This window comes from Macaca nemestrina, chromosome 15 (assembly GCF_043159975.1).
Source record: "Macaca nemestrina isolate mMacNem1 chromosome 15, mMacNem.hap1, whole genome shotgun sequence".
In the NCBI taxonomy this organism is placed as follows: Eukaryota; Metazoa; Chordata; class Mammalia; order Primates; family Cercopithecidae; genus Macaca; species Macaca nemestrina.
This window is the reverse complement of record NC_092139.1, coordinates 109,751,739-109,765,992: the sequence shown is the minus strand read 5'-3', so window position 1 is coordinate 109,765,992 and position 14,254 is coordinate 109,751,739.

Sequence of the window (14,254 nt, the reverse complement as noted above, 5' to 3'; positions counted from 1 at the left end):
ATGCCCATGGGATCAACAGCGATTTTCTCTTTCATTTCTTTTGTTTTTTTTTTTTTTTTTTTTTTTTTTTTTGAGACGGAGTCTCACGCTGTTGCCCAGGCTGGAGTGCAGTGGCGCGATCTCGGCTCACTGCAAGCTCCGCCTCCCGGGTTCCCGCCATTCTCCTGCCTCAGCCTCCTGAGTAGCTGGGACTACAGGCACCCGCCACCGCGCCCGGCTAATTTTTTGTATTTTTAGTAGAGACGGGGTTTCACTGTGGTCTCGATCTCCTGACCTTGTGATCCGCCCGCCTCGGCCTCCCAAAGTGCTGGGATTACAGGCTTGAGCCACCGCGCCCGGCCTTTCTCTTTCATTTCTATGAAATTTCACTTCACAGAAATTTGTCTTTTTTCCTTAGCCTGGCAAGAGGTTCTTTTTTTTCTTTTTTTTTTTCTTTTTTCTTTTTTGAGACAGAGTCTTACTCTGTCACCCAGGCTGGAGTGCAGTGGCATGATCTGGGCTCACAGCAAGCTCCGCCTACCAGGTTCACGCCATTCTCCTACCTCAGCCTCCCGAGTAGCTGGGACTACAGGCGCCCACTACCACGCCCGGTTAATTTTTTGTACTATTTTTAGTAGAGACGGGGTTTCACCATGTTGGCCAGGATGGTCTTGATCTCCTGACCTCATGATCCGCCCGCCTCGGCCTCCCAAAGTGCTGGGATTACAGGTGTGAGCCATGGTGCCCGGCTGAGGTTTTTATCTCTTATTGATTTTAGACTGGGCATAGTGGCTCATGCTTCTAATCCCAGTGCTTTGGGACGCTGAGACAAGAGGACTGATTAAACGCCAGGAGTTCAAGACCAGACTGGGCAACATAGTAAGATGCCTATCTCTCTTCAAAAAATTAAAAAGAAATAAAGAAAAAAAAATTAGCCAGGTGTGGCATGTGCCTGTAGTCCCAGCTATTCAGGAGGCTGAGGCAGGAGGATCAACTTGAACCCAGGAGTTCCTAGTTACAGTGAGCTATGATCAAGCCACTGCACTCCAGCCTGGGTGACAGAATGACATCCATCTCTACAAAATAATTTTTGTGTGTTTTTTTTTTTTTGAGACAGAGTCTCGCTCTGTCACCCAGGCTGGAGTGCAGTGGCGTGATCTCGGCTCACTGCAAGCTCCATCTCCCGGGTTCACGCCATTCTCCTGCCTCAGCCTCCCGAGTAGCTGGGACTGCAGGCACCTGTCACCATGCCCGGCTAATTTTTTTTGTATTTTTAGTAGAGATGGGGTTTCACCATGTTAGCCAAGATGGTCTCAATCTCCTGACCTCACGATCCACCCGCCTCGGCCTCCCAAAGTGCTGGGATTACAGGCTTGAGCCACCGCGCCCGGCCTTTCTCTTTCATTTCTATGAAATTTCACTTCACAGAAATTTGTCTTTTTTCCTTAGCCTGGCAAGAGGTTCTTTTTTTTCTTTTTTTTTTTCTTTTTTCTTTTTTGAGACAGAGTCTTACTCTGTCACCCAGGCTGGAGTGCAGTGGCATGATCTGGGCTCACAGCAAGCTCCGCCTACCAGGTTCACGCCATTCTCCTACCTCAGCCTCCCGAGTAGCTGGGACTACAGGCGCCCACTACCACGCCCGGTTAATTTTTTGTACTTTTTTTAGTAGAGACGGGGTTTCACCATGTTGGCCAGATGGTCTTGATCTCCTGACCTCATGATCCGCCCGCCTCGGCCTCCCAAAGTGCTGGGATTACAGGTGTGAGCCATGGTGCCCGGCTGAGGTTTTTATCTCTTATTGATTTTAGACTGGGCATAGTGGCTCATGCTTCTAATCCCAGTGCTTTGGGACGCTGAGACAAGAGGACTGATTAAACGCCAGGAGTTCAAGACCAGACTGGGCAACATAGTAAGATGCCTATCTCTCTTCAAAAAATTAAAAAGAAATAAAGAAAAAAAAATTAGCCAGGTGTGGCATGTGCCTGTAGTCCCAGCTATTCAGGAGGCTGAGGCAGGAGGATCAACTTGAACCCAGGAGTTCCTAGTTACAGTGAGCTATGATCAAGCCACTGCACTCCAGCCTGGGTGACAGAATGACATCCATCTCTACAAAATAATTTTTGTGTGTTTTTTTTTTTTTTGAGACAGAGTCTCGCTCTGTCACCCAGGCTGGAGTGCAGTGGCGTGATCTCGGCTCACTGCAAGCTCCATCTCCCGGGTTCACGCCATTCTCCTGCCTCAGCCTCCCGAGTAGCTGGGACTGCAGGCACCTGTCACCATGCCCGGCTAATTTTTTTTGTATTTTTAGTAGAGATGGGGTTTCACCATGTTAGCCAAGATGGTCTCAATCTCCTGACCTCACGATCCACCCATCTCGGCCTCCCAAAGTGCTGGGATTACAGGCGTGAGCCACCGCGCCCGGCCAGAATGGCCTGTAATCCCAGCACTTTGGGAAAAAATTTATTTTCTGGCCGGGCGCGGTGGCTCACGCCTGTAATCCCAGCACTTTGGGAGGCCGAGGCAGGCGGATCACAAGGTCAGGAGATCGAGACCACAGTGAAACCCTGTCTCTACTAAAAAAATACAAAAAATTAGCCGGGCGCGGTGGCGGGCGCCTGTAGTCCCAGCTACTCAGGAGGCTGAGGCAGGAGAATGGCGGGAACCCGGGAGGCGGAGCTTGCAGTGAGCTGAGATCGCGCCACTGCACTCCAGCCTGGGCAACAGCGTGAGACTCCGTCTCAAAAAAAAAAAAAAAAAAAAAAATTTATTTTCTGAGACACAGTCTCTGTCACCCAGGCTGGAATGCAGTGGCACGAACATGGCTCACTGCAGCCCTGACTTCCTGGGTTCCAGCAATCTTCCTGCCTTAGCCTCCCCAGTAGCTGGGACTACAGGCACACACCACCATGCCCAGTGAAAGTTTTTTATTATTTGTAGAGACAGGGTCTCCCCTTGTTGCCCAGGCTAGTCTCAAATTCCTGGGCTTAAGCAATCCTCCTGCCTTGGCTTCCCAAAATGCTGGGATTACAGGCATGAGCCACTATACCTAGCCAAAACCAAAATTTTTATTGATCTTTTCAAATAACAAAATTTGGTTTTCTTGATTTTCTCTATTAATTCCTGCTATGGCTTGAATGTTTGTCCCCTCTGAAACTCATGTTGAAACTTAATCCCCAATGGGGCTGTATTGAAAGCTAAGGCCAGCTGGTTGTGGTGGCACATGCTTATAATCTCAGCATTTTGGGTGGCTGAAGTGGGAGGATTGCTTGAGGCCAAGAGTTCAAGACCAGCCTAGTCAACATAACGAGACCTTGTCTGTAGAGATAAAAAAAGATTTAAAAAAATTTAGCTGGACATGGTGGCACACGCCTGGTGGGATAGGGACAGGGATGGATAGAAAGCATTCTAGGCACAGACTTGGTGAAACAGGAGAGCAAGGCACGTTCAGGTAACTCTTCTCCAAACTGAAAAGATAACTATTGCCTCTCTGAGGCAACAGAGAAGGAAATCTTTTCTTTGGTTAACAACTTCAAACTCTAGCTTCAGGGCAGGAGAGGTGGCTCACGCCTGTAATCCCAGAACTTTGGGAGGCCAAGGTGGGTGGATCACTTGAGGCCAGTAGTTCAAGACCAGCGGCCAATATGGTGAAACCCTGTCTATACAAAAATACAAAAAATTAGCCAGGCATGATGGCAGTTCCCTATAATCCCAGCTATTTGGGAGACTGAGGCAGGAGAATCACTTGAACCCAGGAGGTGAAGGTTGCAGTGAGCTTAGATCGTGCCACTGCACTCTAGCCTGGGTGACAGAGCAAGACTCCATCTCAAAAATAATAATAATAATAATAATAATCTAGTTCCAGTAGTTTTGGCTAGGGTGTCAAAGATTGTTGAAAGAACATTTGGACTTTAAAAGCAATTTGCTTTTCCTCAGTTGTGCACATGCATGCAGCTGATCCAGAATGGTTGCTGGCCCTTCCCTCCATGCACATGCTCACAACTGGCCCTTAAATTCACATGGATGCACACCACCAACCCCATAGCTACACACACACACACACCTGCCACTGTGTGTGTGCCTAGAGTCAACTCCAGCCCCTGCTGTTGGTCCTGGCCTTCACCACAATATATGCCCAAATCTGGCCATTGCCATCACACATGTGCCAGCAGCTGGCTCCCACAACTGAGCATATACACACCACCAGCCCTAGTCCCCACCACGGCTTGTTCCAGTCCCTTACTGCTGCACCTGGAAGCATTGCAGAGAACCTCAACAGCCCTTGCAGCCACTGTAGGCCCCCACACCTCTTGTCACCAAGGACCACACAGTTGCTGACATCACTGACCCAGCTCCATGAACCAATAAAACACTGTACTGCTCCATGAACCTGGAGCTGCCACATGCCCCCACACTTTGTGGAGGACCACTAGAACCAATGCCATGGCACACTGCAGCATGCTGCTCACCCACTCCTGAGAACTGAAAGTCTTTCCTTACCAAAGCTACTCTATAAAACCTAGAAGAGATGGATTGCTTCTTCTCCTTTTTTTGTTTTTTTCTTGGCTCACTGCTACCTCTGCCTCCTGGGCTCAAGGGATTGTCCCACCTTAGCCTGCTGAGTAGCTGGGACTACAGGTGTGTAGTCCCACCATGCCTGGCTAATCTTTGTATCTTTTTTGGTAGAGACAGGGTTTCACCGTGTTGCCCAAGCTGGTCATCTTGAACTCCTGGGCTCAAGTGATCTGCCCACCTGGGCCTCCCAAAGTGCTGGGGTTACAGGCATGAGCCACCATACCCAGCCAATGATTATTTCTCTAAATGCGCAAACACCTATGCAAGGCTAGGAGGATCACAAGGAATCAGGGAAACATGACAACACCAAAGGAAGAAAATAAGCTTCTAGTAAATAATCCAAAGAGATGGATATCCATGAACTGCCTGATAAAAAATTCACAATAATTGTTTTAGAGAAATTCCACAAACTACAAGAGAACACACATAAACAATTTAATGAAATCAGGAAAAGAATATAAGAACGAAATGAGAAGTTCAGCAAAGATAGAGGAAAATTAAAAAGAAACATTCTGGAGCTGAAAAATACAATGACTGAACTACCAAATGCAATACAGAACTTCAGAAGATAACTCAAGTAGAAGAAAGAATCTGCAGACTCAAAAACAGGTTATTTGAAATTATCCAATTGGAGGAGAAAAGGGAAAAAAGAACTAAAATGCATGAAGAAAGCTTACAGGATTTATGAGACACTATCAAGTGAACTAATATACACATTATGGGGTTATGAGATGAAGAAGAGAGAGAGAATGGAGTAGAAAGTGTATTTGAAGAAATAACTAAAAAGATTTCCAAATCTTTGGAGAGAAATAGACATCCAGACTGAAAAAGCCCATAGGACCCCAAATAGGTTGAATACAAGTCTACAACAAGGCACATCACAATGAAACTGTCAAAGTCAAAATTTGAAAGATGCAAGAAAAAAGCAACTTGTCATTCAAGGGAATCCCTATGAGACTATCAGATTTCTCCACAAAAATTTTGCAGGCCAGAAAAGAATGGGATATTTTCAAAATATTGACATAAAATGGCAACCAAGAATACTATACCCTGCAAAGCTATCCTTTAAAAATAAAAGACATAGTTTTTCCCACATAAACAAATACTGAGTTTGTCACCATTAGACCTGTCTTACAAGAAATGCTTAAGGGAGTTCTTCAAATGGAATTTAAAACATGCTAATCAGCAATGTGAAAGCATAAATCTCACAGGCAAAGGTAAATATACAGTCAAATACAAAATAATCCAACACTGTAATGGTGGTACCCAATTTACCCATAACACTAATACAAAAGTTGAAAAACAAAAATATCAAGAATAACTATAACCAGAAAAATTTGGTAATAGATTCACAATATAAAAAGAAGTAAACTCTGACTTGAAGAATACATAGTGGAGGGGAGTATGAGTGTGAAGTTTTTGTATGCAATTGAATTTAAGTTATTGTTAAATTAAAATAGATGGTTGTAACTGAAAGAAAATGTAGCCAGGTACGGTGGCTCATGGTTTTAATCCCAGCACTTTGAAAGGCCAAGGTGGGTGGATCACTTGAGATCAGGAGTTTGAGACCAGCATGGCCAACATGGCAAAACCTCATCTCTACTAAAAATACAAAAATTAGCCAGGTGTGGTAGCACGCACCTGTAGTCCCAGCTACTGGGGAGGCTGAGGCACGAGAATCACTTGAACCCAGGAGGCGGAGGTTGCAGTGAGTGGAGATCATGCCACTGCACTCCAGCCTAGGTGACAGAGTGAAAATCAATAAAATAAAATAATAAAATGAAATAAAATAAAATAAACATATATGCAAGAGTCACAGGAACCACAAAGAAAAACCCTGTAGTGTATACACAAAAGATATAGACAAAAGAAGAATGAAAGCAAACCAAAAAAATCATCAAATAACAAAAGAAGGAAGAAAACAAAAGAGCTACAAAACAGACTGAAAACAATTAACAGAATGGCAATATTAAGTCCTCACCTACCAATAAATACTTTAAATGGAAATGGATAAACTCCCCCCAATCAAAAGGCATAGAGTAGCTTAATGGATTAAAAAAAAAAAAAGGGGCCGGGCGCGGTGGCTCAAGCCTGTAATCCCAGCACTTTGGGAGGCTGAGACGGGCGGATCACGAGGTCAGGAGATCGAGACCATCCTGGCTAACACAGAGAAACCCCGTCTCTACTAAAAAATACAAAAAACTAGCCGGGCGAGGTGGCGGGCGCCTGTAGTCCCAGCTACTCCGGAGGCTGAGGCAGGAGAATGGCCTAACCCGGGGGGCGGAGCTTGCGGTGAGCTGAGATCCGGCCACTGCACTCCAGCGTGGGCTACACAGAGAGACTCCGTCTCACAAAAAAAAAAAAAAAAAAAAAAAAGATCCAGTAATATGCTGTCTACAAAAGGCTTACTTTAGCTATAAGGACACTCAGACTAAAGGTGAAGGGATAGAAAAAGATACTCCATGCAAATGGTAACCAAAAGAGCGCAAAGGTGGCTATACTTGTATCAGACAAAACAGACTTTTTTCTTTTTTTTTTTTAAAGACAGAATCTCGCTCTGTTGCCAGGCTGAAGTGTAGCAGCATGACCTCGGCTCACTGTAACCTCGCCTCCGGGTTCAAGCGATTCTCCTGCCTCAGCCCCCCGAGTAGTTGGGACTACAGGCGTGTGCCACCACGCCCAGCTTATTTATTTATTTATTTATGAGACGGAGTCTTGCTCTGTCGCCCAGGCTGGAGTGCAGTGGCCGGATCTCAGCTCACTGCAAGCTCTGCCTCCCAGGTTTACACCATTCTCCTGCCTCAGCCTCCCGAGTAGCTGGGACTACAGGTGCTCGCCACCTTGCCCGGCTAGTTTTTTGTATTTTCTAGTAGAGACGGGGTTTCACCGGGTTAGCCAGGATGGTCTTGATCTCCTGACCTCGTGATCCACCCGTCTCGGCCTCCCAAAGTGCTGGGATTACAGGCTTGAGCCACCGCGCCCGGCCAAATTTATATATTTTTAGTAGAGATGGGGTTTCACCACGTTGGCCAGGATTGTCTCGATCTCTTGACCTCATAATCTGCCTGCGTCAGCCTCCCCTCCCAAAGTGCTGGGATTACAGGCGTGTGCCACTGTGCCCAGCCAAAACAGACTTTTAAGTCCAAAACTGTTACTAGGGACAAAGAAAGTCATATAATGATAAAAGTTTCAATTCAACAGGAAGCTGTAACAATTATAAACATGTATGTACTGAACATCAGAGCACTTAAATATATAAATCAAATGTGGACAGATATGAAGAAAGAGGTTCAAAACAATATAATAGGCCGGGCGCGGTGGCTCAAGCCTGTAATCCCAGCACTTTGGGAGGCTGAGACGGGCGGATCACGAGGTCAGGAGATCGAGACCATCCTGGCGAACACCGTGAAACCCCGTCTCTACTAAAAAATACAAAAAACTAGCCGGGCGAGGTGGCGGGCGTCTGTAGTCCCAGCTACTCGGGAAGCTGAGGCAGGAGAATGGCGTAAACCCGGGAGGCGGAGCTTGCAGTGAGCGGAGATGGTGCCACTGCACTCCAGCCTGGGCGACAGAGTGAAGACTCCGCCTCAAAAAAAAAAAAAAAACAAAAAAACAAAAACAACAACAACAATACAATAGTAGGAGAATTCAATACTCCACTTTTAATATTGGATAGCACATTCAGGTAGACAACCAATAAAAAACAACTGACTTGAATAACACTATACACCAAATGGACCTAACATACAGAACTTTCTAGCCAACAGCAGCAGAATACAATTTCATCTCAAGTATACATGGAACATATTCCAGGATAGGTCACATGTTAAGTCACAAAACAAGTCTTAACAAATTTAAGAAGACTGAAATAATACCTGGTATCTTCTTAGGCCACAGTGGAATGAACTAGAAATCAGTAACAAAAAGAAAATAGAAAAATTCACAAATTCATAAAAAACAATACACTCTTGAACAACTGGATAAAAGAGGAAATCAAAAGAATTTTATTTTTTTATTTTTATTTTTATTTTTTTATTTTTATTTATTTTATTTTATTTTATTTTTTTTTGAGACCGAGTCTGGCTCTGTCGCCCAGGCTGGAGTGCAGTGGCCGGATCTCAGCTCACTGCAAGCTCCGTCTCCCGGGTTTACGCCATTCTCCTGCCTCAGCCTCCCGAGTAGCTGGTACTACAGGCACCCGCCACATCGCCCGGCTAGTTTTTTGTATTTTTTTGAGTAGAGACAGGGTTTCAACGTGTTAGCCAGGATGGTCTCGATCTCCTGACCTCGTGATCCGCCCATCTCGGCCTCCCAAAGTGCTGGGATTACAGGCTTGAGCCACCGCGCCCAGCCAAGAGGAAATCTAAAGAATTTTAAAATATGTTGAGACAAAAATCAAATTCCAACTTTTAAAAATTTACAGGAATCAGTAAAAGCAGTTCCATAAGGGAAATGTATAGCATTAAACACCTATATTTAAAAAGAAGGACGATATCGATCAGGTGAGGTGGCTCACACGCCTGTAATCCCAGCACTTTGGGAGGCCTAGGCAGGCAGATCACTTGAGGTCAGGAGTTCAAGACTAGCCTGGCAAACATGGTAAAACCTCGTCTCTACTAAAATACAAAAAATTAGCCGGGCATGGTGGCAGGCACCTATAATCCCAGCTACTTGGGAGGCTGAGGCAGAAGAATTGCTTGAACCCAGGAGGCGGAGGTGCTGAGATCCCACCATTGCACTCCAGCCTAGGCAACAGAGCAAGACTCCGTCTCAAAAAAAAAAAAAAAAAAAAAAAAAAAAAAGAGAGAGAGAGAGAAGATAGATCTCAATTAAAGAACCTAACTTTGGCCAGGCATGGTGGGAGGCCAAGGTGGGTGGATCACTTGAAGTCGAGTTCGAAACCAGCCTGTTCAACATAGTAAAACCCCATTTCTATTAAAACCACAAAAAATTAGCCAGGCATGGTGGCACCTGCCTGTAGTCCCAGCTACTCTGGAGGCTGAGGCAGGAGAATCGCTTGAACCCAGGAGGCGGAGGTTGCAGTGAGCTGAGGCTGAGCCACTGCACTCCAGCTATGGGTAACAAAACAAGACTTCGTCTCAAAAAAAAAAAAAAAGAAAGAAACAAAAGAAAACAAAACAAAAAACACACCTAACCGTACAAATCAAGAAACTAGAAAAGAGGAACAAACTCAACCCAAACGTAGCAGAAGGACAGAAATAAGAAAAATTAGAGCAGAAATAAACAAAATAGAGAACAGAAAAAACGTAAGAGTTGGCTTTTTAAAAAGATCAACAAAATCAACAAGCCTTTAGCTATATTAAAAAAGAAGATTCAAATAAATAAAATCATAAATAAAATCATAAATAAAAGAGACATTACAATGAATGACACAGAAATAAAAAGGATCATAAAGGACTATTATGACAACCTATATGCCAATAAACGGAATAACCTAGAAGAAATGGATAAATCCTTAGCAACACACAAACTACCAAGACTGAATCAAGAAGAAACAGAAAGACTGAGCAGACCAATAACAAACAGGGAGTTGAATCAGTAATCAAAAACATTCCAGGCTGAGTGTGGTGGTTCACACCTATAATCACAGTACTTTGGAAGGCTGAGCCAGGAGGATTGCTTGGGCTCTGGAGTTTGAGACCAGTGTAGGCAACACAGGAAGACCTCATCAATACTGGGAGGGGAAAAAAAAAAAAAAGCCTGTAATCCCAGCACTTTGGGAGGCCAAGGCAGGTGGATCACCTGAGGTGAGGAGTTCGAGACCAGCCTGTCCAACATGGTGAAACCCTGTCTCTATTTAAAAAAATGCAAAAATTATTCAAGCATGGTGGTGGACACCTGTAATCCCAGCTACTTGAGAGGTTGAGGCAGGAGAATTGCTTGAACCCAGGAGATGTAGGTTGCAGTGAGCCAACACGGTGCCACTGCACTCCAGCCTGGGCAACAGGGTGAGACACTGTCTCAAAAAAAAAAAAAAAAAAAAAAAAAAAATTAGCCAGGAATGGTGGTATGCACCTGTAGTCTCAGCTACGTGGGAGGCTGAGACAGGAGGATCACCTGAGCCCAGGAGATTGAGGCTGCAGTGAGCAATGATCACACCACTGCACTGCAGCCTAGGCAACAGAGTGAGACCCTATCTTGAAAAAAAAAAAAAAAAAAAAAATTCAACAAAGAAATGCCCAGGACTGGATGGCTTCATAGGATAATTCTACCAAACATTCAAAGAACACTAGCCCTTCTTAAACTCTTCCAAAAATTAAAAAAGAGAATGCACTCCCAAACTCATTTTGTAAAGTCAGCATCACCCTGATTCCAAAGCTAAAGATAACATAAGAAAATTACCAGGCAATATCCCTGATGAACATAAATGCAAAAATCCTTAATAAAACACTAGCAAACCAAATTCAACAGCACATTAAAATGATTATACAACATGATACAGTGGGATTTATCCACAGGATACAAGGTCAGTTAACATATGAAAATCAGCCAATGTGATAAATCACAATAAGAGGAATGAAACACAAAAAACAGATGATCACATCAACAGACCTAGAAAAAGCATTTGACAAAAGTCAACATCCTTTCATGATAAAGACTCAACAAAACAAGTATGGAAGAAACTTACTTCAATGCAATAAAGGTAAATTATGACAGGCCCACAACTAACATCATGCTCAATGGTCAAAGACTGAAAGCTTTTCCTCTAAGACCCAGAACAAGGAAAGGATGCTCACTCTAATCACTGTTAATCAACATAGTACTGGAAGTCATAGCCAGGGCAATCAGGCAAGAAAGAGAGAGGCTTCCAAGTCAGAAAGAAAAAAGTAAGATTATTTTTGCCTGCCATGATCACATACATAGAAAACTCAAAAGACTACACACGCACTCTCACACACACACACACACACACACTGTCTCTCTCCCCGCCTCACCCACCTCCCCCCAAAACTGGTAGAACTAATAAATGAATTCAGTAAAGTTTCAGGACACAGAATCAACATAAAACTCTATAGCATCTCTATACACCAAAAATGAACTATCAGAAAGGGAAATTAAGAATGCAATCTCATTTACTTTAGCAACAAAAATTTTAAAATACTTAGGAATTTATGGGACTCAGCAAAATAAATGACACAAATAAATGGAATAAAAACACAAGTAAGTGGAAAGATATCTCATGTTCACAGACTGGAAGAATTAATATTGTCAAAGTGTCCATACTACCTAAAGCAATCTACAGATTCAATGCAATCGCTATCAAAATCCCAATTGCACTTTTTTTTTTTTTTTTTGAGACGGAGTCTCGCTCTGTCACCCAGGCTGGAGTGCAGTGGCCGGATCTCAGCTCACTGCAAGCTCCGCCTCCCGGGTTCATGCCATTCTCCGGCCTCAGCCTCCCGAGTAGCTGGGACTACAGGCGCCTGCCACCTCGCCCGGCTAAGTTTTTGTATTTTTAGTAGAGACGGGGTTTCACTGTGTTAGCCAGGATGGTCTCGATCTCCTGACCTCGTGATCCGCTCGTCTCGGCCTCCCAAAGTGCTGGGATTACAGGCTTGAGCCACCACGCCCGGCCCCAATTGCACTTTTTACAAAAATCCTAAATTCATATGGAACTACAAAAAACCCTGAATAGCCAAAGAAATTTTGAACAAGAACAAAAAGCTGGAGACATCACACTTCCTGACTTCGAATTATCTATCTTACAAAGCTATCACCAAAATAGTATGGTGCTGGCATAAAAACAGACACAGACAAAATGGAACAGAACAGAGAACCCAGAAAGAAACTCACATATTAATGAACAACTTACTTTGACAAAGGTGCTAAGAACACACAATCGGGAAAGGATAATCTGTTCAATAAACAGTACTGGAAAACCTGGATATCTACACGCACACACACAAAAAAGAAATCTGACCCCTATCTCACACCACACAACAATCAACTCAAAATAGATGAAAGTCTTAAATGTAAAACTTGAAACTGCAAAATTCCTGGAAGAAAACATTGGGAAAACCTTCTTGACATTGGTCTTACAATAATTTTCTCAATATGACACCAAAAGCACAGACAATGAAAGAAAAAATAGACAAGTGGGATTACATCAAACTAAAAAGCTTCTGCAGAGCAGAAGAAATAATCCAAAAAATGAAAAGGTAACCTACAGAATGGGAAAATAATGTTTGGAAACTATATATCTGATAAGGGATTAATATCCAAAATATATAAGGAACTCATACAACTCAATGCTAAAAATACAAATAACTGGATTTAAAAATGGGCAAAGAACCAAAATAGATATTTCTCAAAAAAGGAAATTCAGATGGCCAATAAGCATATTAAAATGTGTTCAACATTTGTAGTCATCAGGTAAATGCAGATCAAAACCATAATGAGATATCACTTCACACCTTTCAGGCTATTATCAGAAAGATAAAATATAACAAATGTTGTCAAGGATGTGGAGAAAAGAGAACCCTTGTACACTGCTGTTAGGAATATAAATTCAAACAGCCATCATGGAAAAAGTAGGACAGTTCCCAAAAAATTATAACTAGAATATATGGCCGGACATGGTGGCTCATGCCTGTAATCCCAGCACTTTGGGAGGCCGAGGCGGGCGGATGACGAGGTCAAGAGATCTAGACCATCCTGGCTAACATGGTGAAACCCCATCTCTACTAAAAAAAAAATTACCTGGGTGTGGTGGCGGGCACCTGTGGTCCCAGCTACTCTGGAGGCTGAGGCAGGAGAATGGCGTGAACCCAGGAGGCGGAGTTTGCAGTGAACTGAGATCACGCCACCGCACTCCAGCCTGGTCAACAAAGCGAGACTCGGTCTCAAAAAAAAAATAAATAAATAAATAGAACATATGATCAAACAATCCTACAGGATAGTAAAGGGATATCTGTATTCCCATGTTCTCTGTAGCATTTTGCACAATAGTCAAGACATGGAAACAACCTAAATGTCCTTCAATGGATGAACAGATAACGAAAATATGAGTATACACACATACAAAATGGAATATTATTCAGCCTTTAAAAAAGAAAATCCTGCCATTTGTAACAAAATGGATGAAGCTGGAGGAAGTCAAAATAGGCAAGACACAGAAAGAGAAATACTGCATGATCTCCCTTTTATGTCAAATCTAAAATAGTCAAACTATAAAAACAGAAAGTAGGATTGTGGATGCCAGGGGCTGGGAAGAGGGGGAAATGGAGGATGTTGGTCAAAAGGTATAAAAATGGTAACTATATACAGGTAATAGATATGTTAATTAGTTGGAATGTGATGGTCATTTCACAATGTTTCACAAAAATTCAGTTGTAAACCTTAAATATATATAATTTTTATATGTCATAAAAATTAAATTATCACAAAACAATTTAAAAGACAAAAAAGTGATTCACCAACTGTGCTTAATAGCTACATATTAATGATGGCAGCAGCAGGCCATCTGGAGCAGCTGCTGCCATCACGCTGGCTGCAACAACTAGGCATGGCCAGGGCTGCATGCTCCATGGAGAAGGCAAAAGCCAGGGATAAGCAGGAGACCCGCCCCTTCCAAGTTGAGGCAGGAGCTCCCTGGATGCTGCTGCAGCCGCCCAAGCCATGGCTGCAGACCCTGGCATCCCTGCATTGTTGGGGGCCCAGGAAGGCCTCCCTTGCCTTTGCA